Consider the following 25,397-nt stretch of genomic DNA (forward strand, 5'->3'; position numbering starts at 1 on the left):
TGACTGCAAAGACCAGGAAATGCTGGCCAGCAAGGAGAGAAGGAGGTCGCTCGCTCGGAGGTAAAAAGGCAGGGAACATTATTTACCAAACCAGGCTGGTGAGAGACTGCAAATCTCAGCTTGCGTGGCCCCTCTCCTGAGGACAGCTCTGAAGGACAGCCATGACCTGAATTGGTTCATATGTGGGCTTTGCCCCACAGAGAACAGCTGGGAAACAGTTCCCCAAGATCCTGTAGGATACCAAGAAAAACTTACATTCACATATATTGCATAGAGGTTCTCAATGAAGAAGAGAAACAATTTTGCCCCCAGGGGACACTGGGCCATGTCTGGGGACATCTATGGTCATCACAACTGGGGTGCTCCTGGCATCGAGTAAGTGGGGGCCAGGGATGCTGCTCCATCACCCACAGAGCCCAGGACGGGCCCACAGAGGACAACCCGGCTCCACCGCAGCGGCTGTGGGGAAGCTGAGAAAGCCTACCCAGCCTGGCCCTCAGGGCTAGAGGGACTCATTCATCTTTATTACAGACCCAAATCTGTGTCATCCCCGCAGAGGAAAAACGGCCGCTTAATTACATTTCCATACGTGCTACCAAGAATTTTTCTAGGGAAGACGGTTTGGGAACATCATCTGGAGACAGAACATTCCAGGCAGTGCTGAGTCAGTGTGGGGCTTCAAGCTTCGCTCTGATGTCAACAGGCATCACAGAGCAGCCGACAATTCCAAACACGTTACCTTTGGCTTTGATCCCATTACATACCAGTTCTTCTCCCACCCCACCCCAGGGGACACTGGACAATGTCCGGGAACATCCGTGGTCATTATGACTTGGATGGGGGTGCTCCTGGCATTGAGTGGGCGGGGCCAGAGATGCTGTTCCACACCCCACAGTGCCCAGGACGGCCCCCCAGAGGATGACCCAGCCCCACTGTCAGCAGGGCCGAGGGGGGGACCCTGCTTTGGAGGCAATGAGCCTGGAGAACATCCGGCGTGGAGGGCGAGGAATGCAGACGGCGGGGATTGCACCTGCGAGACAATAACGCAGATGTCTACGGCGCACAGATATTCCCCCGGCGCACCAGCCACTCCCGGGTAACTGGACGCTGCCCTAGCAGTGACCGAGCGTGGCCTGTGCGTTGCCAACCTTCCACAGATGTCAGTGCAAGTGTCCCTTTGGCTCAAAGGACAAGTCCATCCTTGTGACACCCTAAGGCCCTCTTGCCCCATCCAAAAATCTCTCATCCTCTGGCCCAAAATCACGCAGGGAGGAAGTCATCCAGTGGTTAAGCAATCACTCCAACCCCAAAGTCTCACTATGCCACAAGGCCACCTGCATTCCACCAGGTTCCAGAAGGTTCCAGAAAGTTCCATAATTCTTGACCTCTCACCTCCCCCACACCTTACCCCCTCTCCGAGTCCCCCTTCCTGAAAGGAGGGCAGGACTTCCAACAATCCCACAGCCTTGCCTCACTCACTGCTTTCTCCCAGGGACCCCAGAGCATCTGCCGTCCTTCTAAGTCCCATGCATGGCCGGTTAGGGCCCAGGGTTGGCAGGACCTACGTCCAAGGTGTGACTGCTCAGCAGCCCCAGACGCAGAGGAATTCATGCCCCTGTGCCAGACTCTCAAGGATGGGGCTTAAAACGAGAACGTGTCAGAGATCATGGCTCCACGGGCTTGACCTCAGCCGGAAACGGGAGTCCCCCACAGCCCGTCAAGGACTGCCAGTGGGCTCACGCCCTGAAATGTCACCACTTAGACCAATAGGTGGGGGGCTTTTCTGGTAACATAAACATAATATAAAATTTACAATTTTAACCATTTTAAAGTGTACAATTCAATTGCACTTAATATAGTCACAGAGCTGTGAAATCATCACCATCGTCTAGTTCCAGAACTTTCCATCACCCCAAAGAGAAGCCCCGTCCCCATCAGGAGTCACCCCCCTCCCCCTCCCCGGCCCCTGACAACCACGAACCCACTCTCTGTGTCTGTGGATCTGCCTGTTCCGGACGCTTCCCATCAATGGAATCACACCCTGTGTGTCCTTCTGTGTCTGGCTTCTCTCACTGAGCATCATGTTCTCAGGGTCCATCCACATGGTAGGGAGTGTCAGAGCTTCACCCCTTTTCACAGCTGAGTGATGCTCCCGTGTGCAGATGGACCACAGTTTCATATATCTGCTTGTTTGTTGATGAAATGACATTTGGGTGGCTTCCACCTTTTTGGCCACTGTGAATCACGCTGTGTGAACATTAACGTTCAGGTTTTTGTGTGGACATATATTGTCATCTCTCTTAAGCAGACACCCAGGAGTAGAATTGCTGGGTCATATGGAAACTCTAGGTTTGACCTTTTGAGGAGCTGCCAGACTGTTTTCCGGTCAGCTGCCCCGTTTTCTATTCCCGCCAGCAGGGCACAAGGTTCTACCCTCTCCACGTCCTCACCAACACTTGTTATTGTCTGTCTTTTGATTCTAGCCATCCTGATGGATGTGAAGGGGTGTTTCACTGTGGTTTTCATTTCCATTTCCCTGAGGGCTACTGACGTGGAGCATCTTTTCACATGAGACCACAGTTTTCAATGCTAGGAGATAGGTACACCAATGCCAGCTTCACACACCCAATTCCACAGCCAGAAGGAAGCATGGCTGGTTCCCTCAACAAGACAAAAAAGCCTGTGCAAAACGTAGGCAGCGTGATTGGCTTTGTCTCACCAAAGAGCTACAGGGTGGTACAGCCTGGGGTTGGGGTCCCGCCTGACTCAGCTCCCCAGTTCTTTTTTTTTTTCTAATTTAAGTATAGTTGATTTACAATATTGTGTTAGTTTCAGGTATACAGCAGTGATTCAGTTATACACGATGTGAATATATCTGTATTCTTATTTTTAATTCTTTTCCATTATAGTTTATTATAAAATATTGAATATAAGTTCCCTCTGCGATACAGTAAATCCTTGTTGTTTACCTGTTTTATATATAATAGTGTGTATCTGTTAACCCCACACTCCTAATTTATCCCACCCCACTCCTTTCCCCTTTGGTAACCAGAAGTTTTTTTTCTAAGTCTGTGAGTCTGTTTCTGTTTTGTAAATAAATTCACTTGTACTATTTTTTAGATTCCACATATAAGTGATATCACATAATATGTCTTTGTCTGACTTACTTCACTTAGTATGATAATCTCTAGGTCCATTCATGTTGCTGCAAATGGCATTATTTCATTTTTTTATGGCTGAGTAATATTCCATTGTATATATGCGCCACACCTTCTTTATCCATTCCTCTGTCGATGGACATTTACATTGCTTCCACATCTTGGCTATTGTAAATAGTGCCGCTATGAACATTGGGGTGTTGGCTCCCCTGTTCTGAGCTTCAGTTTCCATATCTGAAGACAGACCCTCAGAGGGGCACCGCAGGAAGTTGCTCGTGGGACCAACGCAGCCCTGGGTGAAAACCACCATGCACAAAGTTAAATGCAAGACAACAGTGACCAGTACATCACTGGAAACTTGACCTGGGGCAGAAGGAGGGGGAAAGAGACGAAACTGCAGCTCTGTGGGCAGGAAGGCAGCACATTAGCCCCAGAACACACATTCTAGCACATTCTGAAAGATTCAACCTGGGTTGAGTGAATAAAAACCCCTCTAAAGACACGCAGCTGTCGTTAACTATAATGCGAAACACGTCTCCAAGAGGCGCCAGGAGAGAATCCTGCATTGCAGGCTCAGCCACAGACACGGTGGAAAGTGTGCTGTTGGAAATTCCACACTCCCTTTGGGGTGCAGTGCAGCCCATGACAGGGAGGAACTGTGATCCGCGTCATGGACCAGAAACAGACCAGAAGCTCACGGACCAGAAGCTGTGAGGACACAGAGCTTCATCCGTGCTGTAGTTCCCTAAACCACATTAGTTTCCTGCAGTTGCTGTAACAAACTGCCACAAATTCAGGGTCTAAAACCACACACATTGGACTCCGTGGAACCAGTGTTGGCACCACATGCAACACCTTTGGTATTTATGCCTTGTGTCTTTTTCGCACCTTAATTCACTGGCAAGCATCCCTCGTACCAAGTCGAGCCGTGTAGCTGACAGGGTCTTGGTGCTCTGGTTGGGTGTCAGGCCTAAGCCTCCGAGATGGGAGAGCCAAGTTCAGGACATTGGACCACCAGAGACCTCCTGGCCCCCATGTAATAGCAATCGGTGAGAGCTCTCCCAGAGATCTCCGTCTCAACGCTGAGACCCAGCACCACTCAACGACCAGCAAGCTCTAGTGCTGGATGCCCCATGCCAAACAACTAGCAAGGCGGGAATACAACCCCACCCATTAGCAGAGAGGGTGCCTAAAATCATACTAAGTTCACAGACAGCCCAAAACACACCACCAGACGCAGTCCTGCCCACCAGAAAGACAAGATCCAGCCTCATCCACCAGAACACAGCCACCAGTCCCCTCCACCGGGAAGCCTACACAACCCACTGAACCAACCTTACCCACTGGGGGCAGACACCAAAAACAACGGGAACTACGAACCTGCAGCCTGCGAAAAGGAGGCCCCAAACACAGTAAGTTAAGCAAAATGAGAAGACAGAGAAATATGCATCAGATGAAGGAGCTAGGTAAAAACTCACTAGACCAAACAAATGAAGAGGAATTAGGCAGTCTACCTGAAAAAGAATTCAGAGTAATGATAGTAAAGATGATCCAAAATCTTGGAAATCGAATGGAGAAGATACAAGAAACGTTTAACAAGGACCTAGAAGAACTAAAGAGCAAACAAACAATGATGAACAGCACAATAAATGAAATTTAAAATTCTCTAGAAGGAATCAATAACAAAATAATTGAGGCAGAAGAACGGATACGTGACCTGGAAGATAAAATAGTGGAAATAACTACAGCAGAGCAGAATAAAGAAAAAGAATGAAAAGAATTGAGGACAGTCTCACAGACCTCTGGGACAACATTAACGCACCAACATTCAAATTATAGGGGTCCCAGAGGAAGAAGAGAAAAAGAAAGGGACTCAGAAAATATTTGAAGGGATTATAGTTGAAAACTTCCCTAATATGGGAAAGAAAATAGTCAATCAAGTCCAGGAAGCACAGAGAGTCCCATACAGGATAAATACAAGGAGAAACACGCCAAGACACATATTAATCAAACTGTCAAAGATTAAATACAAAGAAAACATACTAAAAGCAGCAAGGGAAAAGCAACAAATAACATAGAAGGGAATCCCCATAAGGGGATTGCAGAAACTCTGCAAGCCAGAAGGGAGTGGCAAGACATAATTAAAGTGATGAAAGGCAAAAACCCACAACCAAGATTACTCTACCCAGCAAGGATCTCATTCAGATTCAACAGAGAAATTAAAACCTTTACAGACAAGCAAAAGCTAAGCGGATTCAGCACCACCAAACCAGCTTTACAACAAATGCTAAAGGAACTTCTCTAGGCAGGAAACACAAGAGAAGGAAAAAAAGACCTACAATAACAAACCTAAAACAATTAAGAAAATGGTAATAGGAACATACATATCAATAATTACCTTAAATGTAAATGGATGAAATGCTCCAACCAAAAGACACAGACTGGCTGAATGGATATAAAAACAAGACCCGTATATATGCTGTCTACAAGAGACCCACTTCAGACCTAGGGACACATACAGACTGAAAGTGAGGGGATGGAAAAAGATATTCCATGCAAATGGAAATCAAAAGAAAGCTGGAGTAGCAATTCTCATATCAGACAAAATAGACTGTAAAATAAAGACTATTACAAGAGACAAAGGACATACATAATGATCAAGAGATCAATCCAAGAAGAAGGTATAACAATCGTAAATATTTATGCACCCAACATAGGAGCACCCCAATACATAAGGCAAATGCTAACAGCCATAAAAGGGGAAATCAACAGTAACACAATAATAGTAGGGGACTTTAACACCCCACTTTCACCAATGGAAAGGTCAACCAAAATGAAAATAAGGAAACACAAGCTTTAAATGATACATTAAACAAGATGGACTTAACTGATATTTATAGGACATTCCATCCAAAAACAACAGAATACACTTTCTTCTCAAGTGCTCATAGAACATTCTCCAGGATAGAACATATCTTGGGCCACAAATCAAGCCTTGGTAAATTTAAGAAAATTGAAATCGTATCAAGTATCTTTTCCTACCACAACGCTATGAGATTAGATATCAATCACAGGAAAAAAAACTGTGAAGAATACAAATACATGGAGGCTAAACAATGCGCTACTAAATAACCAAGAGATCACTGAAGAAATCAAAGAGGAAATCAAAAAATACCTAGAAACAAATGACAATGAAAACATGACGGCCCAAAACCTATGGGATGCAGCAAAAAGCAGTTCTAAAAGGGAAGTTTATAGCAATACAATCCTACCTCAAGAAACAAGAAAAATCTCAAATAAACCTAACCTTACACCTAAAGCAATTAGAGGAAGAGGAACAAAAAAACCCCAAAGTTAGCAGAAGGAAAGAAATCATAAAGATCAGATCAGAAATCAATGAAAAAGAAATGAAGGAAACGATAGCAAAGATCAATAAAACTAAAAGCTGGTTCTTAGAGAAGATAAACAAAATTGATAAACCATTAGCCAGACTCACCAAGAAAAAAAGGGAGAAGACTCAAATCAACAGAATTAGAAATGAAAAAGGAGAAGTAACAACTGACACTGCAGAAATACAAAGGATCATGAGAGATTACTACAAGCAACTCTATGCCGACAAAATGGACAACCTGGAAGAAATGGACAAATTCTTAGAAAAGCACAACCTTCTGAGACTGAAGCAGGAAGAAATAGAAAATATAAACAGACCAATCACAAGCAGTGAAATTGAAACTGTGATTAAAAATCTTCCAACAAACAAAAGCCCAGGACCAGATGGCTTCACAGGCGAATTCTATCAAACATTTAGAGAAGAGCTAACACCTATCCTTCTCAAACTCTTCCAAAATATAGCAGAGGGAGGAACACTCCCAAACACATTCTACGAAGCCACCATCACCCTGATACCAAAACCAGACAAAGATGTTACAAAAAAAGAAAACTACGGGCCAATATCACTGATGAACATAGATGCAAAAATCCTCAACAAAATAGTAGCAAACAGAATACAGCAGCACATTAAAAGGACCATACACCATGAGCAAGTGGGGTTTATGCCAGGAATGCAAGGATTCTTCAATATACGCAAGTCAATCACTGTGAGACACCACATTAACAAATTTAAGGATAAAAACCATATGATCATCTCAATAGATGCAGAAAAAGCTTTTGACAAAATTCAACACCCATTTATGATAAAAACCTTCCAGAAAGTAGGCATAGAGGGAACTTACCTCAACATAATAAAGGTCATATATGACAAACCCACAGCCAACATCGTTCTCAATGGTGAAAAACTGAAACCATTTCCACTAAGATCAGGAATAAGACAAGGTTGCCCACTCTCACCATTATTATTCAACATAATTTTGGAAGTTTTAACCACAGCAATCAGAGAAGAAAAAGAAATAAAAGGAATCCAAATCAGTAAAGAATAAGTAAAACTGTCACTGTTTGCAGATGACATGACACTATACCTACAGAATCCTAAAGATGCTACCAGAAAACTACTAGAGCTAATCAATGAATTTGGTAGAGTAGCAGGATACAAAATTAATGCACAGAAATCTCTGGCATTCCTATACACTACTGATGAAAAATCTAAAAGAGAAATTAAGGAAACACTCCCATTTACCACTGCAACAAAAAGAATAAAATACCTAGGAATAAACCTACCTAAGGAGACAAAAGACCTGTATGCAGAAAACTGTAAGACACTGATGAAAGAAATTAAAGATGATACAAACAGATAGAGACATATACCATGTTCTTGGATTGCAAGAATCAACATTGTGAAAATGACTATAGTACCTAAAGCAATCTACAGATTCAATGCAATCCCTATCAAACTACCAATGGCATTTTTCACACAACTAGAACAAAAAATTTCACAATTTTTATGGAAACACGAAAGACCCCAAATAGCCAAAGCAATCTTGAGAAAGAAAAACAGGGCTGGAGGATCAGGTGCCCTGACTTCAGACTATACTACAAAGCTACAGTAATCAAGACAGTATGGTACTGGCACAAAAACAGAAGTACAGATCAATGGAACAGGATAGAAAGCCCAGAGATAAACCCACGCACATATGGTCACCTTATCTTCGATAAAGGAGGCAAGAATATACAATGGAGAAAAGACAGCCTCTTCAATAAGTGGTGCTGGGCAAACAGGACAGCTACACGTAAAAGAATGAAATTAGAACACTCCCTAATACCATACACAAAAATAAACTCAAAATGGATTAAAGACCTAAATGTAAGGCCAGACACTATAAAACTCTTAGAGTAAAACACAGGCAGGACACTCTATGACATAAATCACAGTAAGATCCTTTTTCACCCACCTCCTAAAGAAATGGAAATATAAACAAAAATAAACAAATGGGACCTAATGAAACTTAAAAGCTTTTGCATAGCAAAGGAAATCATAAACAAGACGAAAAGACAACCCTCAGAATGGGAGAAAATATTTGCAAATGAAGCAACTGACAAAGGATTAATCTCCAAAATATACAAGCAGCTCATGCAGCTCAATATCAAAAAAACAAACAACCCAATCCAAAAATGGGCAGAGGACCTATATAGACATTTCTCCAAAGAAGATATACAGATTGCCAACAAACACATGAAAGAATGCCCAACATCACTATTCATTAGAGAAATGCAAATCAAAACTACAATGAGGTATCACCTCACACCAGTCAGAATGGCCATCATCAAAAAATCTACAAACAATAAATGCTGGAGAGGGTGTGGGGAAAAGGGAACCCTCTTGCACTGTTGGTGGGAATGTAAATTGATACAGCCACTATGGAGAACAGTATGGAGGTTCCTTAAGAAACTAAAAATAGAACTACCATATGACCCAGCAATCCCACTACTGGGCGTATACCCTGAGAAAACCATAATTCCAAAAGAGTCATGTACCACAATGTTCATTGCAGCTCTATTTACAATAGCCAGGACATGGAAGCAACCTAAGTGTCCATCAACAGATGAATGGATAAAGAAGATGTGGCACATATATACAATGGAATATTACTCAGCCATAAAAAGAAACGAAATTGAGTTATTTGTAGTGAGGTGATGGACCTAGAGACTGTCATACAGAGTGAAGTAAGTCAGAAAGAGAAATGCCGTAATTCTAACACATGTATATGGAATCTAAAAAAAAAAAAAGGTTCTGGAGAACCTAGGGGCAGGTCAGCAATAAAGATGCAGACGTAGAGAATGGACTTGAGGACACGGGAAGGGGGAAGGGTAAGCTGGGACGAAGTGAGAGAGTGGCATGGACATATATACACTACCAGATGTAAAATAGATAGCTAGTGGGAAGCAGCTGCATAGCACAGGGAGACCCACTCATGCTTTGTGACCAACTAGAGGGGTGGGATAAGGAGGGTGGGAGGGAGACGCAAGAGGGAGGGGATATGGGGTTATACGTATACATATAGCTGATTCACTTTGTTATACAGCAGCAACTAACACAACAATGTAAGGCAATTATACTCCAATAAAGATGGTAAAAAAATAACCACACACACACACATTGATTCCCTCATGGTTCTGGGGGTCAGGAGTGTGACCTGGGCCTCACGGGGCTAAATCCAGGTGTGGGCAGGGCTGGTCCTGCCGGAGCCTCCAGGGCAGCATCGGTTCCCACCTTTTTTCCAGCTTCTAGAGGCGCTGCATCCCTGGCTCGCAGCTCCTCCTGCATCCTCACAGCCAGCAGCGCAGCATCTCCCGTCTCTCTCTGCCTCTGACCCTCCCGTCTCCCTCTTATAAGGACCCTGGGATGACGCTGGGCCCACCGGGAATCCAGGGTCATCCCCGTCTCAGGGGCCTTAACTTAATCCCACCCGCAAAGTCCCCTCTGCCCCGTGAGGTGACATGTCCACAGGCCCCAGGACCAGAACCGGGACGTCCTTGGGGCCATCACTCTATCACAGCTTGCTTCTGCTTTTTTCACTCTTCCATGCTTTTGTCTGAATAAAAAACCCATTTTTTTCTGCACATTTAATCCTTGCTGGCTACTAGACATAACATTCTGTGTGGTCTGCTTGACCGCCCTTGAGGCAGGAGCCTCCTTTATAGAGAAAACCAACCAACCACTGAAGCTCAGGCTAAAGAAAACTGGGTGAGGTTCCCCGGCGACTGCTGAGCAGAGGTGGCTGGGAGTCCGGTGGGTTCAGGGTGGCATCACTGGACACAGGAGTAAGTTGAAGCCAGGCACGGGGAACAGGGGGCCGTAGGAGGGTCAGGCTGGCAGCAAGGAGGTGGCGTTTGTCAGAACAGAGAGCAGAGGGCATTCCAGGCCAGGGGAAGGAAGCAGGAGTGCAACCCCAGAGGCAGGAGGGAGACAAATCAACAGTGCAGAGAAAGCTGCCCCAGGCCGGCTGTACAGAAACAAGAATGAAGGCGGGAGCCGGTGAATGGAATCAGCCAGAAGAACTCAAATCCTGCCAGAGTCCCCCAGGGCTGAGCTGCGAGAAAAGCAGCAAATGGATGAAAATCCCACCAGGCAGAGAAGCACAAACAATCTAGAGGTTTAAAAACAGATGATGGGGGCTTCCCTGGTGGCGCGGTGGTTGAGAGTCCGCCTGCCGATGCAGGGGACGCGGGTTCGTGCCCCGGTCCGGGAGGATCCCACATGCCGCGGAGCGGCTGGGCACGTGAGCCATGGCCGCTGGGCCTGCGCGTCCGGAGCCTGTGCTCCGCAGCGGGAGAGGCCACAGCAGTGAGAGGCCCGCGTACCGCAAAAAAAAAAAAAAAAAACAGATGATGGGCCCCGCGATGCCACTCCTGGTTATCCACCCAAGAGGACTGAAAACAGCCAGGCAAACGTTCACTGCAGCCCAAGTCACAGCAATCGAGAAGTGGAAACACCTCAACGCCCATCGATAGATGAATGCCTCAAAACAACGTGACAGATGCGTACAAAGGAATACTATTCTGCTGTAAAATATGAACGTGGACGGACCCTGAGAACACGATGCTCAGTGAGAGAAGCCAGACGCAGAAGGACACACAGGGTGTGATTCCACTGATGGGAAACGTCCAGGACAGGCAGATCCACAGAGTCAGAGTGGGTTCCTGGTTGTCAGGGGCTGGGGAGGGGGACAGGGGAGTGTTTAATGGGGACAGCTGCAAATTCACAAGATGAAAAGGTGCAGGATGGATGCGGGGGCGGGAGGGGGGCAGTGGTCGCACAACAGCGTGAATGTACTTAATGCTGCCGAGCTGTACACTAGAAACGGTTAAAGTGGTGAATTTAAAGCGACGTGTAACTCACCACGATGAGAAAACAAATCAGAATGGGCGGAAGTGGATGCAGGAAGGTGAGTTAGGGTGCTCACGCGGTGCTGAGCAGAGAGGGGCGGGGGTAGGGGAGAAGGAAGGGGGATGGTGTCTGGCATGTGATAAACTGATTTATTGATTCCCAGAAACTACCATGACTGGCAGGGCCCTCCCATGGGGCGGCGGGAAACATGCATGGGATGGTCCCTACACCCGCCCCTGGCACCATCCGACGTTGATGGCTGAGTAAAGAGGCCACTGAAAAAAAGGCTTCGGAGCAACAAAGGGTCCCATTCACCATCCCAGGGCCCAGAGCGGGGGCAACTCCTGCCCACTTTCTCCCAGACATCTCCCCGGGGTGCCCAGTTTCACTTTTAAAGGACACACCAAACACCTCCCCACAAAGCAGGCTGCTTTCCAGCAACCCTCTGCTTTGGCCAGATGCTCCTCCAATGTGTGAGCCAGCACCCAGGGCGCTGCTCGGAGGCAGGGACCCAGGCGGGAGGGCAGGGGCAGCAGCGCCCTCAGGAGGCCTCCCAGCCTCGGGCCGTCTGTGCCAAAACTCTCCCCCGGGGTTTCGGGAGCGTCCCTGGGGGTCCAGGGGGTGGGACTCCACGCTCCCAACGCAGGGGACCCCGGTTTGATCCCTGGTCGGGGAGCTAGATCCCGCATGCCACAACTAAGAAGTCCACACGCAGCAACTAAAGATACACATGCCACAACTAAGAACCAGCGCAGCCAAAATGAATAAATAAATAAATACATATTTTAAAAAAAAAACTCCCTGGGGTTTCAAAACTCCCCCTCCTTTGATCAGAACATGGCACCTATGCAAAGCTGGGCCAGAACACTCAGGAAGGGCTGGCTTCCGCTGGGATTTCAGTCACCAGCAGCGGGACCCGTCCAAGTCCGCCCCCCACCAGTGCATGGATTCGGGATGGGTGGGACCCATGTGTCTCACAGTAGGATGAAGACGTTTCTCCCCAACACCCAGCAGTGTCTGCGGCCACAATATGCAAGACAATGAGTTTTCAACTCCCCGAAGTCACTTCCAGGAGCACAGCCTTCGCTGGGTATGATCGAACCAGGAGAAAGCTGACATTACATTGCAAAGATGCAAGGCAAAGTTCACAGCACAGAGGATGGAGAATCTGGCGTCCGCCCGGGAACAGCTCTGGTGGCGGGGGAGGGACGGGGGGCAGGGAGGAGACTAATCTGGGCCTCTGCATACCTGAGGGGGCAAATACTACCTGGGGCAGGTGTTCAAGGTTAACATCTGGGTGATGCCACGTGGGTGTCGGGGACCCATGGGACGGGACGAGAAGGCACTCAGCTGTGGGTTCTTCCCCAAATCTGTAACCTCGATCCAATCACAAGAAAAGCATTAAACTAACCCACACCAAAGGGCATCTTGCAAAACTCCTGACCCATCCTCCTCACAGCTGTCCAGGCATGAAAGACAAGGAAAGTTAGAGAAACTGTCATCGCTCAGAGGGGCTAAGAAGACGTGACGACTAAATGTCATGTGGGATCCTGGAGGGGGCCCTGGGGCAGAAAAGGACATCAGGGGAAGCTAGTGGAATCCAAACTCAGTACGGGCTTGAGTCAATGGTGATGCACCCATGCTGATTTCCTAGGGTGGCAAAGGCACCCCTGGAAAGCAGGATGCTGGTGGTTGTAGAGGTTGGGTGAGGGGTACACGGGACTCTCTGTACTACCTCTGTGACTTTTCTGGACACTTGAAATTAGTCCAAAATAAAAAAAGTTAATTAAAAAGAAACAGGTAGTTTGGGATTACCAGATGAAACTATTATATATAGGATGGATAAACAATAAGGTCCTACTATAGAGCACAGGGAACTATATTCAATATCTTGTAATAATCTATAATAGAAAAGAATATGAAAAAGAGTATATATGTATAACTGAATCACTTTGCTATACAGCAGAAATTAACACAACATTGTAAATCAGCTATACTTCAATAAAATTTTTTAAAAAAAGCAGATCTCGGAATGCAGCCCACTATCCTTCTTAGAGACGACATGTGGGGTGCTGGCTGTGGCACCCAGAGCGACAGGCATGAGTATCAGCTTATCCTATGCCCCATTTCACAGTGAGGGAAGCGGAGGCCCAGAGGACGGGGGACTTTGACAATTTGGAAATAAGAAATGGAGCTGAGGGACTTCTCTGGTGGTGCAGTGGCTAAGACTCTGTGCTCCCAATGCAGGGGGTCCGGATTCGATCCCTGGCCAGGGAACTAGATTCCACATGCATGCCGCAACTAACAGTTCTCATGCCACAACTAAGTAGCCCACATGCAGCAACTAAGACCCGGCACAACAAATAAATAAATAAATATTAAAAAAAAAAAAGAAAGAAAGAAATGGAGCTGAGACTGGAACCTGAGGTTCCAGAACACTGGTCCCCTGTCCTTCATGGCCCCAAACTGCACACACATGTGAGGTTTGTGAACATCACTGGACATGCTTTGTTTTCTTTACACAGTCCCTGAGAAGCTCCTGGAACCGTCTGATGAGAGAGAGAAAGAGAGACAGAGAGAGAGAGACAGAGAAAAAGAGACAGAGAGAGAGAGAGAGATAGAAAGAGACAGAGACAAAGACAGAGAGACAGAGACAGAGGGAGAGACAGAGAGAAAGAGAGAAAGAGAGACAGAAAGACAGAGACAGAAGGAGAGAGACACAGAGAGAGGCAGAGACAGAAAGACAGAGACAGAGAGACAGAACGAAGCCAATCTATTTTTTTAAACAATAAAAACCGCCCAGCTCCTCCCCAAAGCCCCACCAGCCCAGCTTCCTCCCACCACCTCCTGCTGTCAATCATTCAAGTCAAAAACAACTCTGAAAAAAAAAAAAAAAAAGAACAGCTCTGCATTTCATTAAGTAGCAATTTGAAGGGGAAAAAAAATTCCATTTCTGGCTCCTGCCTCAAATATTTACAAGTCAGCCTGGAAGAACTAATCTGGCAGTTTCTCAACCTAAAGAGAAAGGCAGTGCTAAGTTCAGCAGGTGCTGAGCAAGGAGCCCCAGCCCAGGGAAGGGAGCCTAGTTTTCACCGCAACCTGGCCTTTTCCAAGCTCGCTCTGGGACGCTCTGGGATGCTTTGCGTGGCAAACTGTGGCTCTTGGAACATCTTTCTAAAAAACACCCATCGCCTGACATTACAAGCGTTCATCTGAATATGCATTTGGATGTCCATTACTTCACTGTGTTACTATTTTGTTTTCATTTACTTTACATGCTTTTTTTCTGTTCATTATGTAAAAGCTACGAGCACAGGCATTTATATACAAAGTTTGATGTTTGTACAATTTTAAGTAACGTTATAATAAACATAATTGATGTCTTAAAATGAGACCTATTTTTGAGCTATCAGAGGCCACGGTTCTTTAAATCTAAGAGCCTGTTATTTCTAAGACGCGTGTCCCTCACGTCTCATGACACTACAGAAAATCAATGATCCATCTCAGTAGGGCACAATGCTATGGGAAATATAATCATTCCATACAGTTGTTCCCAAATCATTAACCCCCGCTCACCCAGAAGGCTATGGGAATCCAAGCTCCTAACTAGGCAGCATCAGAGGCAACATCTCAGAAGTCAAGTATTATTTGCTCTCCCGATACTAGAGCTTAAATGAAACCATAAAAGCTATGAAACCCCAAGCTCAAGTCCCAGCATTGCCATGAACCCGGGAAACTGCTGGGCCTCAGTCTCGCCATCTGTAAATCACACAAGTTGGACTAGAGGGGTGGCCAGACTTTTCCTGGAAGGGGCCAAAGAATCAATATTTTCTGCTTTGAGAGCCTTAGCGTCTCGTGTGTGGTGGGAAAGCCGCCATGAGCAACACGTGAACGGATGCATGTGGATCTGTGCCAATAAGACTTTGCTTCTGGACACTGAAACGTGAACTCTGTAATTTTCATGCGTCATGACATATCAGACTTCGTTTGATTTTTTTCAACCATTTAAAAACGGTACAGATGAACCTGCTTGAAGGGCAGGAATAGAGGCGCAGACATAGAAAACTGACGTGTGGACACAGCAGGGGGCCGGGGGAGGGAGATGAATTGGGAGACTGGGATTGACGTATGTGCACTGCCCTGTGTAAAAGGATAGCTAGTTGGAACCTGCTGTATAGCACAGGAAGCTCAGCTCTGTGCTCTGTGCTGACCTAGATGGGTGGGATGGGGGGTGAGAGGAGGTCCAAGAGGGAGGGGATATATGTATACATATAGCTGATTCACTTTGTTATACAGCAGAAACTAATACAACATTGTAAAGCAACTATATCCCAATTAAAAAGAAAAATGTAAAAACCATTCTGGGAATTCCCTGGTGGCCCATTCCCTGGGGGGACCAGCGGTTAGAGCTCAGTGCTTTCACTGCCGAGGGCCTGGGTTCAATCCCTGGTCGGGGAACCAAGATCCCGCAAGCCTCGAGGCAGGGCCAAAACAACAAACAAACAAACAGAAAAACCATTCTTAGCTCAGGGGCCTTACAAAAATAGATGGCGATGGAGGATCTGGCCCATAAGCCACGCTGCCCCCTGGACTGGTCAATCTCGGGACCCTTCCACAACTGACTTTCCAAGATGCTCTGACTCTCAATCCACATTTTCAACCTGCAGATATTTCAGTAGCTCTAAAAACGACCCACCAAATGGGCATATATCTGGAGAAAACTCTAATTCAAAAAGACACATGCACCCCTATGTTCAAAGCAGCACTATTCACAATAGCTGAGACATGGAAGCAACCTAAATGTCCACAGACAGATGAATGCATAAAGAAGATGTGGTACATATATACAATGGAATACTACTCAGCCATAAAAAAGGACAAAATAATGCCATTTGCAGCAACATTGATACTAGAGATTATCATACTAAGTGAAGTAAGTTAGAAAAAGAAACACAAATACCATATGATGGCACTTATACGTGGAATCTAAAATACGGCACAAATGAACCTATCCATGAAACAGAAACAGATTCACAGACATAGAGGACAGACTTGTGGTTGCCAAGGGGGGAGCAGGGGAGAGAAAGGGATGGAATGGAAGTTTGGGGTTAGTACATGCAAACTATTACATTTAGAATGGATAAACAACAAGGTCCTACTGTAGAGCACAGGGAACTATATCCAAACTCCTGGGATAAACCGTAACAGAAAACAAAATTAAAAAAAAAAAAAAGAATGTATATATGTGTATAACTGTCACTTTGCTGTACAGCAGAAATTAACACAACATTGTAAATCAACTATACTTCAATAAAATAAAATTTTAAAATATTAAAAAATAGGGACTTCCCTGGTGGCGCAGTGGTTAAGAATCTACCCGCCAATGGAGGGGACACGGGTTCGAGCCCTGGTCCGGGAAGATCCCACATGCCGAGGAGCAACTAAGCCCGTGCGCCACAACTACCAAAGCCCATGCGCTCTAGGGCCTGCGAGCCACAACTACTGAGCCCACGTGCTACAACTACTGAAGCCCGCTTACAGCCCATGCTCTGCAACAAGAGAAGCCACAGCAATGAGAAGCTCACACACCACAATGAAGAGCAGCCCCCGCTCACCACCAACTAGAGAAAGCCCACGTGGAGCAACAAAGACCCAACGCAGCCAAAAAAATTTAAAAATACAATTACATCTGAGGCTCAAATCCTGTTTCTGTTTGGACAGCATGGCTTTTTGGAGTGGAGACCGTGGAGGAATAATTCATATAAAACTCTGTACACTACAGAGTTAAACCTGTCCCTACGGGCACTCAAGGTTACTAAGCTGTTCTTAGCTCCTTGCCCATAAAAACAAAATAATGGGGAGGGAGGATGAACTGGCAGAGCACAGAGGATTTTTAGGGCAGTGAAACTATTCCGCATGGTACTGTCAAGGTGGATACATGTCCGTATATATCTGTCTCAACCCGTAGAACATACAAGACTAAGCGGGAGCCCTCAGGTCAACTACAGACACTGGGTGATAGTGACATGTCCACATAGGTTTCCTGATTATAACGAATGTCTCACTGGTGGGGGATGGTGATGATGGGGGAGGCTGTGTCCACATGGGGGGCAGGGGCGTATGGGAAACCTCTGTACTTTCTGCTCAGTTTTGCTGTGAACCTAAAACTGCTCTAAAAAAAAAATAAAGTCTATTAAAGGACTTCCCTGGCGGTCCAGTGGTTACAACTCCGCACTTTCAGTGCAGGGGGTGCTGGTTCGATCCCTGATCTGGAAACTAAGATCCCACATGCTGTGCGGCACAGCCAAAAAATAAAAACAGAAAACAAAAAGAAATAAGCAAAAAAAAGTCTATTAAAAAAAGTATCTTTGGGGACTTCCCTGGTGGCGCAGTGATTAAGAATCCACCTGCCAATGCAGGGGACACGAGTTCAAGCCCTGCTTCGGGAAGATCCCACATGCCGTGGAGCAGCTAACTACTGAAGCCCATGCTCAGCAGCGAAGACCCAATGCGACCAAAGATAAATAAATAAAATTAAAATTAAAAAATTTTTTAAAAGTATCTTTTTACTTTAGTGCAATCATAGAATTGTAAAATCTTATTAGACATAGTTCAGCCCAATGGTTCCCATCTGCGGGTAACTCTGCCCCCTCAGGGGACACTGGGCCATGTCTCGGGCATCTATGGCTATCAGGAGTGGGGGCTCCTGGCATCGAGTGTGTGTGGTCCTGGGAGGCTGCTCCACACCCCACAGTGCCCAGGACAGCCCCCCAGAGAGGATGACCGGACGGACCCCCAGTGTCCACACTGCCGAGGAGGAGAAACCCTGCCTTAATCAAACCCATCATGTTAATAACAAGAACGCCTCATATTTACAGAAAATTCCCACCAGCTCCTCCAGAGGTGCCTCACTGGATCTGCACAACCTGGAAGTGGCCAAGGAGGGTGTTCCTGCCTCGTCCTACAGATGACAAATAACCAAGAGCTTCCCCGGGGCTGCGAGGTAACCTGTGACCTCCTCCACGCTCCTGTCCCCAAGAACTTGAAAACTCCCGCTTCCTCCCAGGGGCCCAGTCAGGCCCCGAGTTCTCCATTTTCTGTCAGATGGTGCCAATGTTGACTTTTCTGGTGTTCAGAGAGAGGGAACGGGGGGAGAGGGGAAAAGCGCATTTAGAAACTAGGACCACAGTGCCCCACAAAAGCTGACTCCCACCTCATGAGGGTGACCCCTTTCTAGGTGGCGTGGGGTGCAGTGTCCCCCCCCGCAAAGATACGTGCGCTTCCTAGGCCTGGTAGCTGGGAATGGGACCTGGCTTGGAAATGGCATCTTTGTGGGTGTCATCGAGCTAAAGTGAGGTCACACAGAGTAGGGTGGCCCTAAGCCAACGACTGGTGTCCTCAGAAGGGGGAAATGTGGACACGCGTGAGCCTTGATAAAGATGCTCTCCTTGACCCGATTCTACTCAGGCCACCTTGAACTTTTCAATGGGACCTCGACGTTTGGGTTCCCGTGTTCATCTCTGCATCGTCCAGTTTTAACAAGGATCCTGCTAAGTTGGTTGACTGAGACCCCCCCCAGCCTCCACATCGGATAACTCCCAATACCTGCTACGGCTCCTCAGCCCCTGCCCCAGGTGATGTCTGATCCGGCCACCTGCAGCCGGAATCTTCAGAGGTCCCTTTAACCAGAATCTTCCCTTATGCTTCCTCTTGGCCATTTTCCATCCACGGACCCCCACCGGCTCCCTGGCTATGCGTCCCCGCTTGTCCATGCTGTATTCAGAGTGGAGCCTAGTTCTACACTGAGGTTTCTTTTCCCCGTTGCAATCGTTTCAGGGTAAAGTCTGTTTTTGCTGTCCTAACTACTGCCCAGCCCTGGGTTTTCTTTGACAGACACACGGGGTGATGGCCACGTGATGACCGAGGCTGAGACCAGAGTGACGCATCTACAAGCCACGGAGCACCAAGAGTTGCTGGAAACTACCACCTTCCAGAAGCCAGAAGAGGCAGGAAGGACCCTGCCCTGGAGCCCCCAGGGGAAGCGTGGCTCGACCCACACTGATTTCAGACTTCTGGCCTCCAGGACTGGGAAAAGACAGATTTCTGTTGCTTCAGGCCACCTGGTCTGTGGCGCTTTGTTACGGGGGCCCCAGGGAAGTCACACAAGTAGGCAAAGACAGGGCTGGTAGGGCCGGGGCCTTATTCTGACCCTCCCAGCCACAGCCTGTCTGCTCCAGCACGGGAGCTGCACGGACTTGGCTGGATTCATCTCCTGTTTTTGATTTCTCTTGACTTTTTTGTCCAACAAATTAAGGAGCTTCTTAAGAAGGCAGGGGCAGGGGTCATGGTCTTGACAACCAAGGACAAAAGATATGATCATTAGTAACTGTCACAAAGCAAAGCTGGCAGGCAGGTTTCAAATTAATGTGCACCCCAGATTCACCTGGCCCCTTGCCCGGCACCTCATCATGTTAGCAAAGAGCTGCGGAAACTCACATGCACACTCCCATGCACACCCACAGTCATGAAAAGCAAACTAATTGACATACTGCAAAGATGGGTCATCTTTTTGTCTTTTATCATCTCCAAACAGTTAATTTTCAGAAAATCCCAAAAGGGGAGCAACTTCTACAAATCAGTTTCTCCCCCTCGGCACTGCATCCCGGCATCGACAGGGTGGAGGCCAGGGAGCTGCTCCACAGCCACGGTGTCCAGGAGGGCCCCGGATAGAGGATGACCAGCCCCAGGGTCTAGCGTGCCCAGGGAGGGGGGAGACCCTGGCCCTGGCAAACTTCTCGGTGCAAACCTTCTCTCTGGCCTCTGCCCCTGACGTCCTATGCACAGGTGTCATCCCCACCTCTCCGCCCCCCAACAGACTTCTTCCTGTCGCCGTGTACCTGGGGAGCTCATGGAACACACAGGCCTGGGCCCCCATCTCCGCCACCCCCAGGGACCCCAACTCAGAGAGCCGGGCCAGGGACAGAAAGGCCCCGGGGCCCCGTCTCTACGCTGCGCCCCACACGCACACAAGCGTCCCATTCACGTGGTGCTCCCGGAGCCTGGCACCCGGTCTGAAGCTTAAAATAGGCACACAACCAGCCTTTGTTGGGGAGAGGAAGGAAGGAAGGAAGGAAGATTTCAGACAAAGGAGACAGCACACTGCACCATCCAGGAAAGCCGGGGGGCCTGAGCTGGGCGGGAGGCCAGGAGGACTGGGAGCGGTGGTAACTGGAGGCCAAGTGAAGGTCACTCCGAAGGTGGGGTGGGCCCAACTCCCCGTTGCCACCAAGGGCCAAGGGAGCAATCTCGATTTTGTCGAGTGGGTGATGAGCTGGTGAAGGTGGCGGGAAAATGACGAACCAATCTCAGCTTTAGAGAGAAGATTCTGGTCATGGTGGGGGGGGGGTCAACCCATCGGAGCGGGAGAGACCAGAGGCTGATCTGCCAGCTGGGATGTTCTGATTGAGAGACGGGGAAACACTTAACTCAAGGGAGGAAGAAACACAGACGGGAGAGAGAAAGGCAGATCCGGGGGTGCTGATGCCCGCATGACCACCCCCAACCTCTGAGCTTCAGTTTAGTGGGCTGTCAAATGCCCAGGAAAAAAGCCATTTACATAGCAGCACGATTCTTTACTGCCAAAATGTGGGAGCAGCCGAGATGTCCACCGACAGGTGAACGGATAAACACGTGTCCCTCCACACACGGGAACGTCACTCAGCCACGAAAGGAGAGAAGCCCTGACACTTGCTACCACATGGATGGACCCTGAGAACACGAAGCTCAGAGAGAGAAGCCAGACACAGAAGGACACACAGTGTGTGATTCCATTGATGGGAAACATCCAGAACAGGCCGATCCACAGACACAGAGAGTGGATTCGTGGTTGTCAACTGGGGAGGGGGGATCAGGGTGATTGCTCATGGGGATGGAGATCTTACTGAGGTGATGGAAGATTCTAAGACGGGTTTCTAGAGATGGTTGCACAGCTCGATAAACGTACGAAAAAACTGAACTGTGTGCTAAAGTGGCTGAGTTTTATGAAATGGCAATTGTACCTCAATTTAAAAAATAAAAAAGTAAGACTTTTGCCCTTTGCAAGGTTCTCAGGGAGAACTGGTACTCTTTCTGTTAGAGTCTCAGAGCTGCCCACAAGCCCCCCTATCCACCAGCTTGCAGGACAAGATGCAACATCACAGCGTGGACGAGGAGGGGGCGGGATGTGAGTGCCTGGGACAAGTCACCCACCTTTTCAGTGACCCAGTCAGGTCTCTGAGGTCTCCTGGGTGACATACGGAATGAACACTTTTCTCTAGACCCTGAAGAGAGAGAGGGAGACGCCATGCCCAAGGGCAGCACAAGAGAGAAGCGGTGAAAAGCGAGGTCCAGAGCTGTTGAAATGAGCATTGAACATGGCAAACCTTGACATCGTCAAGGACGGGGCCTGCAGGAGACAAACCTTCCCAGAACAAAGACGTGGCTCGGCCCATCTCCCTTGGGCTGTGAAGACACAGCAGCCTGCAGGGAGCAATGGAAGGGGTTGAAGTTTGGGTCAACACCCAGCATTCACGCAACTGTCCTGGGTACCGTCCTCTCTAGAAAGCTCCAGAAAGTTCCAAAGTCATGGAAGCCTGGCCCAACCACGCTTCCCTAAGAAATTACACAGGAGCTTCAAGAACACAAATGCCTGGGACTTCCCTGGCGGTCCAGTGGTTAAGACTGCGCTTCCACTGCAGGGGACACGGGTTCAATCCCTGGCTGGGGACCTAAGATCCTGCATGCCCCTCGGCACAGCCAAAGGAAAACAACACAAATGCCATAGGAAATACAATTTTAAAGACGACTATTTGTTTCCAGATGCAAATGAGAAAACCTGTAATAACACTTTGGTGAGAAGAAGGCACTTTTTACACCACAACAGGGTGTACCCAGAAAAATGCTTCCACTCAGTAAGCAGGAAGCTGAACTGTCTGTGTGTCAGGGTAATTCATATTCAGTTGTCTTTCCCTTCAAACTATAGGGCCCCAGGCTTTATGAAACATGGAGCAGAGAACAATGGCCTCTGTCACAATTATTTGCAGGTGGCGACCAAGAACCACTGGAAGAACTCAAGCTCCTGTAGAAGCCTCCTGCACTAGGTTACAGCCAAGGAAACAAATCGCAAATGTAGGCATCTTCCAGTGACAGCAGCCAATCAATTAATCCTATATTCAAAATCAGTATAGGTGTTCAAAAGCCACACAAAAGGCCCACCTAGAAAGAAGTCAGCATTTCTAAAATTCTCTAAAAGCGGTGTGATTTTTTTTTTTTTCCTCTCAAAACCAGAACACGAGATGATATAAAAACTAACCCAAATCTGAATGGCCATACTTCCTAAGGATCAAAGGTGAGGTGTGACCTTTAAAGGAGAAAATAACTTAGTTTTGTTTCCGAAAGGTGTCTCCACCAGGGGTGATTCTGCTCCCTGGGGGCAGGGGGTGACGTCTGGGGACATCTGTCATTGTCACACTGGCGGGGGAGGAGTCCTGGCATTGAGTGGATGGGGCCAGGGATGCTACTCCACGCCCCCCAGTGCCCAGGACGGCCCCCCACAGACCCAGCCCCAATGCCAGCAGTGCGATGTTTGTCAGCACTGCCAAGGGGAAAGACCCTGGTCCATCACGTGAACCCAAGCTGTAAAGCTCATATAATCGTGGCCCAGTGGTCCCCTTCAGGGCACACATCCGAATGGCTCCTGTGGGGTACACTTAATCAAAACCACCCGAGAAGCTTTCTCTTAAGTAGATGTGCTTGTTCCTCGATAAAGTTTCAGAATCCAGGCAGGTGCACGTAGACCTGGCTTTTGTTGTTGTTGTTTTCCCCTCATTTTTAATAACATGAAGAAACAATTGTTTTTGCAGATTCTTTTTTAAAGCTCCAGAGGGGATTCTTATGTGCACCCCAAGATTGAGGGACTGGTGTCAAGCTTCAAGTGATTCCTTCTCTCCCCTCCCTGACAACCCAGTAATTCTACCCACCCACCTTCCTCCCCCCCAAAAAACCTTAATTTAGAACATTATTATCAACGCACATGTACCCCCGCCATGTGCCAGGAGCGTGCGAGGTACACGCATCCCCTCATTTGACCCTCGCAGCCATCCTGTGAGGTACCTGCTCCTATTTTATTATTCCAGCTTTACAGAGGAGTAAACTAAATCCCCAGAGGCGACACAGCCAAGCAAGCAGCCCGAGTGGACATGGGAACACAGGCCCACCTTCCAGAGCCCGCTACACTCTCAACCCGTGCAAGACCACAGCACGCGACTGAACAAGTCTGTGAACTTGGCGTTTGCCTCGCTGACACCTAGCAATGGTGAAGGCTCTTTGCTGCTCATCACGCCTGTCTTCTACCGCCCACCTTCCAGCCCTGAGCAACCCCCGCTCCCCAGGAAAAATAAAAGCGCCACCCACTTCCCTCAATATCATTGTCCCCAAAACTCCCACTTTGATTCCGGGCTCCTGAGCCCCCAAATTCCTGAAAAATTCGGTCACCAACACGAGCCTTTCTGCTTCCCCTTTGCACCCTGCCTCCTAGAAACAGAACTTGCAAAGTGTGTCCAAAGCCCATCTCCTGCAGCTCACTGCCTTGCCAAGGGGTTTCTGCCCCATGCCCCCTTCTACACCAGGTGATTAGCCAAAGTGGGGGGGATTCCCCTCCACAATCCTCATAACTGACTTCTAACCGAGATCCCCCCATTTCCTCCGGAATAATCAACCTCCCGCAAAACCGGGGGGGGGGGATTGTCTCTCAGCTTCTATCCCACCTCCCTCCCCCACCCCTCCTTTCTCATCACTCACAGACTCCTAACTCTCCATTTCTCCTGATAGCCCTCGGAAGCTTTCTGAAAGGAGCCTGATGCCTCCTCTTCCCTCGGCTCCCCCCAACTCAGCTCTCTGGCCCTGTGCCAGCTCACCCTGACCCCGAGTTCCTCTATCACCCTCCTCGGCCACTGGGACCCCCAACTCCATCGCAGTCCCCTCCCCAGCTAACCTCGAACCCCAGCTCCAGCCTCCAACTCCACCCCAAACCCCCAGCCCAGCACCCCCTTCAGGAACCCCGACCCCAGCCCCTAAGCCGGATCCCCGGCCCCTCCTCACAGACCCCGACCCCCGAGTCCGTCCGCAGCCGTTCCAGAACTCGCCACCCGCGGCCGCCCGGGCCTCCCATCCGCCCCGGCCGCGCCCTGCCCCCGGCACTCGAGGCGGTGGCGGCAGACCCTGGCCCAAATCGCGGCCGCACGCGCCCTTACCTGCGCTCGCGCCACCACGACCGCCTCAGCCCCTCACGCAGCGCAGCCGAACCCACCACGGGCCCGCGAGCGCTCGCTCCCCTCCGCGGGGGCGGGGGCGGCTCGCACGGGGCGGGCATTGGCGCCCAACGCGGCCAATCGCGGGCGCCGGCGGCGGGAGCCAGGGCTCGGGGCGGGGCGCAGGGCAGGCAGCGGGGTAGGCTGCGCCAGGGAGAGGGGGTGGGGCGTGGGGCGTGGGCGGGGCCGGGAGGCGGAGCGTTGAGTGGCACTGCTGCTGGCCACCCGCAAGGGGAAAACGCGCAAGGGGGAGGAGCTATGCTAATACGCAAATAGGTACAGTGTGGGGCACCCCGCAGCGGGGCGGCGAGCCGAGTTTCAGAGGTGACTTAGTGACGTCGAGGAGGCGCGAGGCGTTTCGCGAGTTCGAATCCCGGGTGGGGCCGCGGCTTCAAATCCGAATCCTACCTCACGTGCGGGGGGAGAATATCCCCTCCTAATAAGTCGCTTGACCTGCAAGACAATAATAATAACTGCTTCCTCTCGTTGAACGCTCTGCATAAGGCTAGGAGGCGAGACGATATTACCCCCCGTTTCACAGGGGTGGAAACTGAGTCTCAGAGAGGTTAAACTCAAGGTCATTTGCCCAACCCTGTCCAGGGTTTCTTAATA

General features: G+C 48.6%; 1 protein-coding gene across 1 annotated transcript in view; it reads right to left on the reverse strand.

Annotated features, from left to right (window-relative positions):
• The window catches only part of GNG7 (G protein subunit gamma 7), a 153,495-nt gene extending 128,664 nt beyond the window's left edge, over positions 1–24,831 (reverse strand). Inside the window, exon 1 of the mRNA XM_030760679.2 lies at positions 24,729–24,831. The gene's annotated coding sequence lies outside the window, so the exon portion shown is untranslated. The remainder of the gene's footprint in view (positions 1–24,728) is intronic.
• Positions 24,832–25,397: the final 566 nt, after the last annotated feature.

This window comes from Delphinapterus leucas, unplaced genomic scaffold, assembly GCF_059928025.1.
Source record: "Delphinapterus leucas isolate spDelLeu-1000000601 "Yukka" unplaced genomic scaffold, BTC_Dleu_Yukka2 spDelLeu_asBTCV2_sq25, whole genome shotgun sequence".
NCBI lineage: Eukaryota > Metazoa > Chordata > Mammalia > Artiodactyla > Monodontidae > Delphinapterus > Delphinapterus leucas.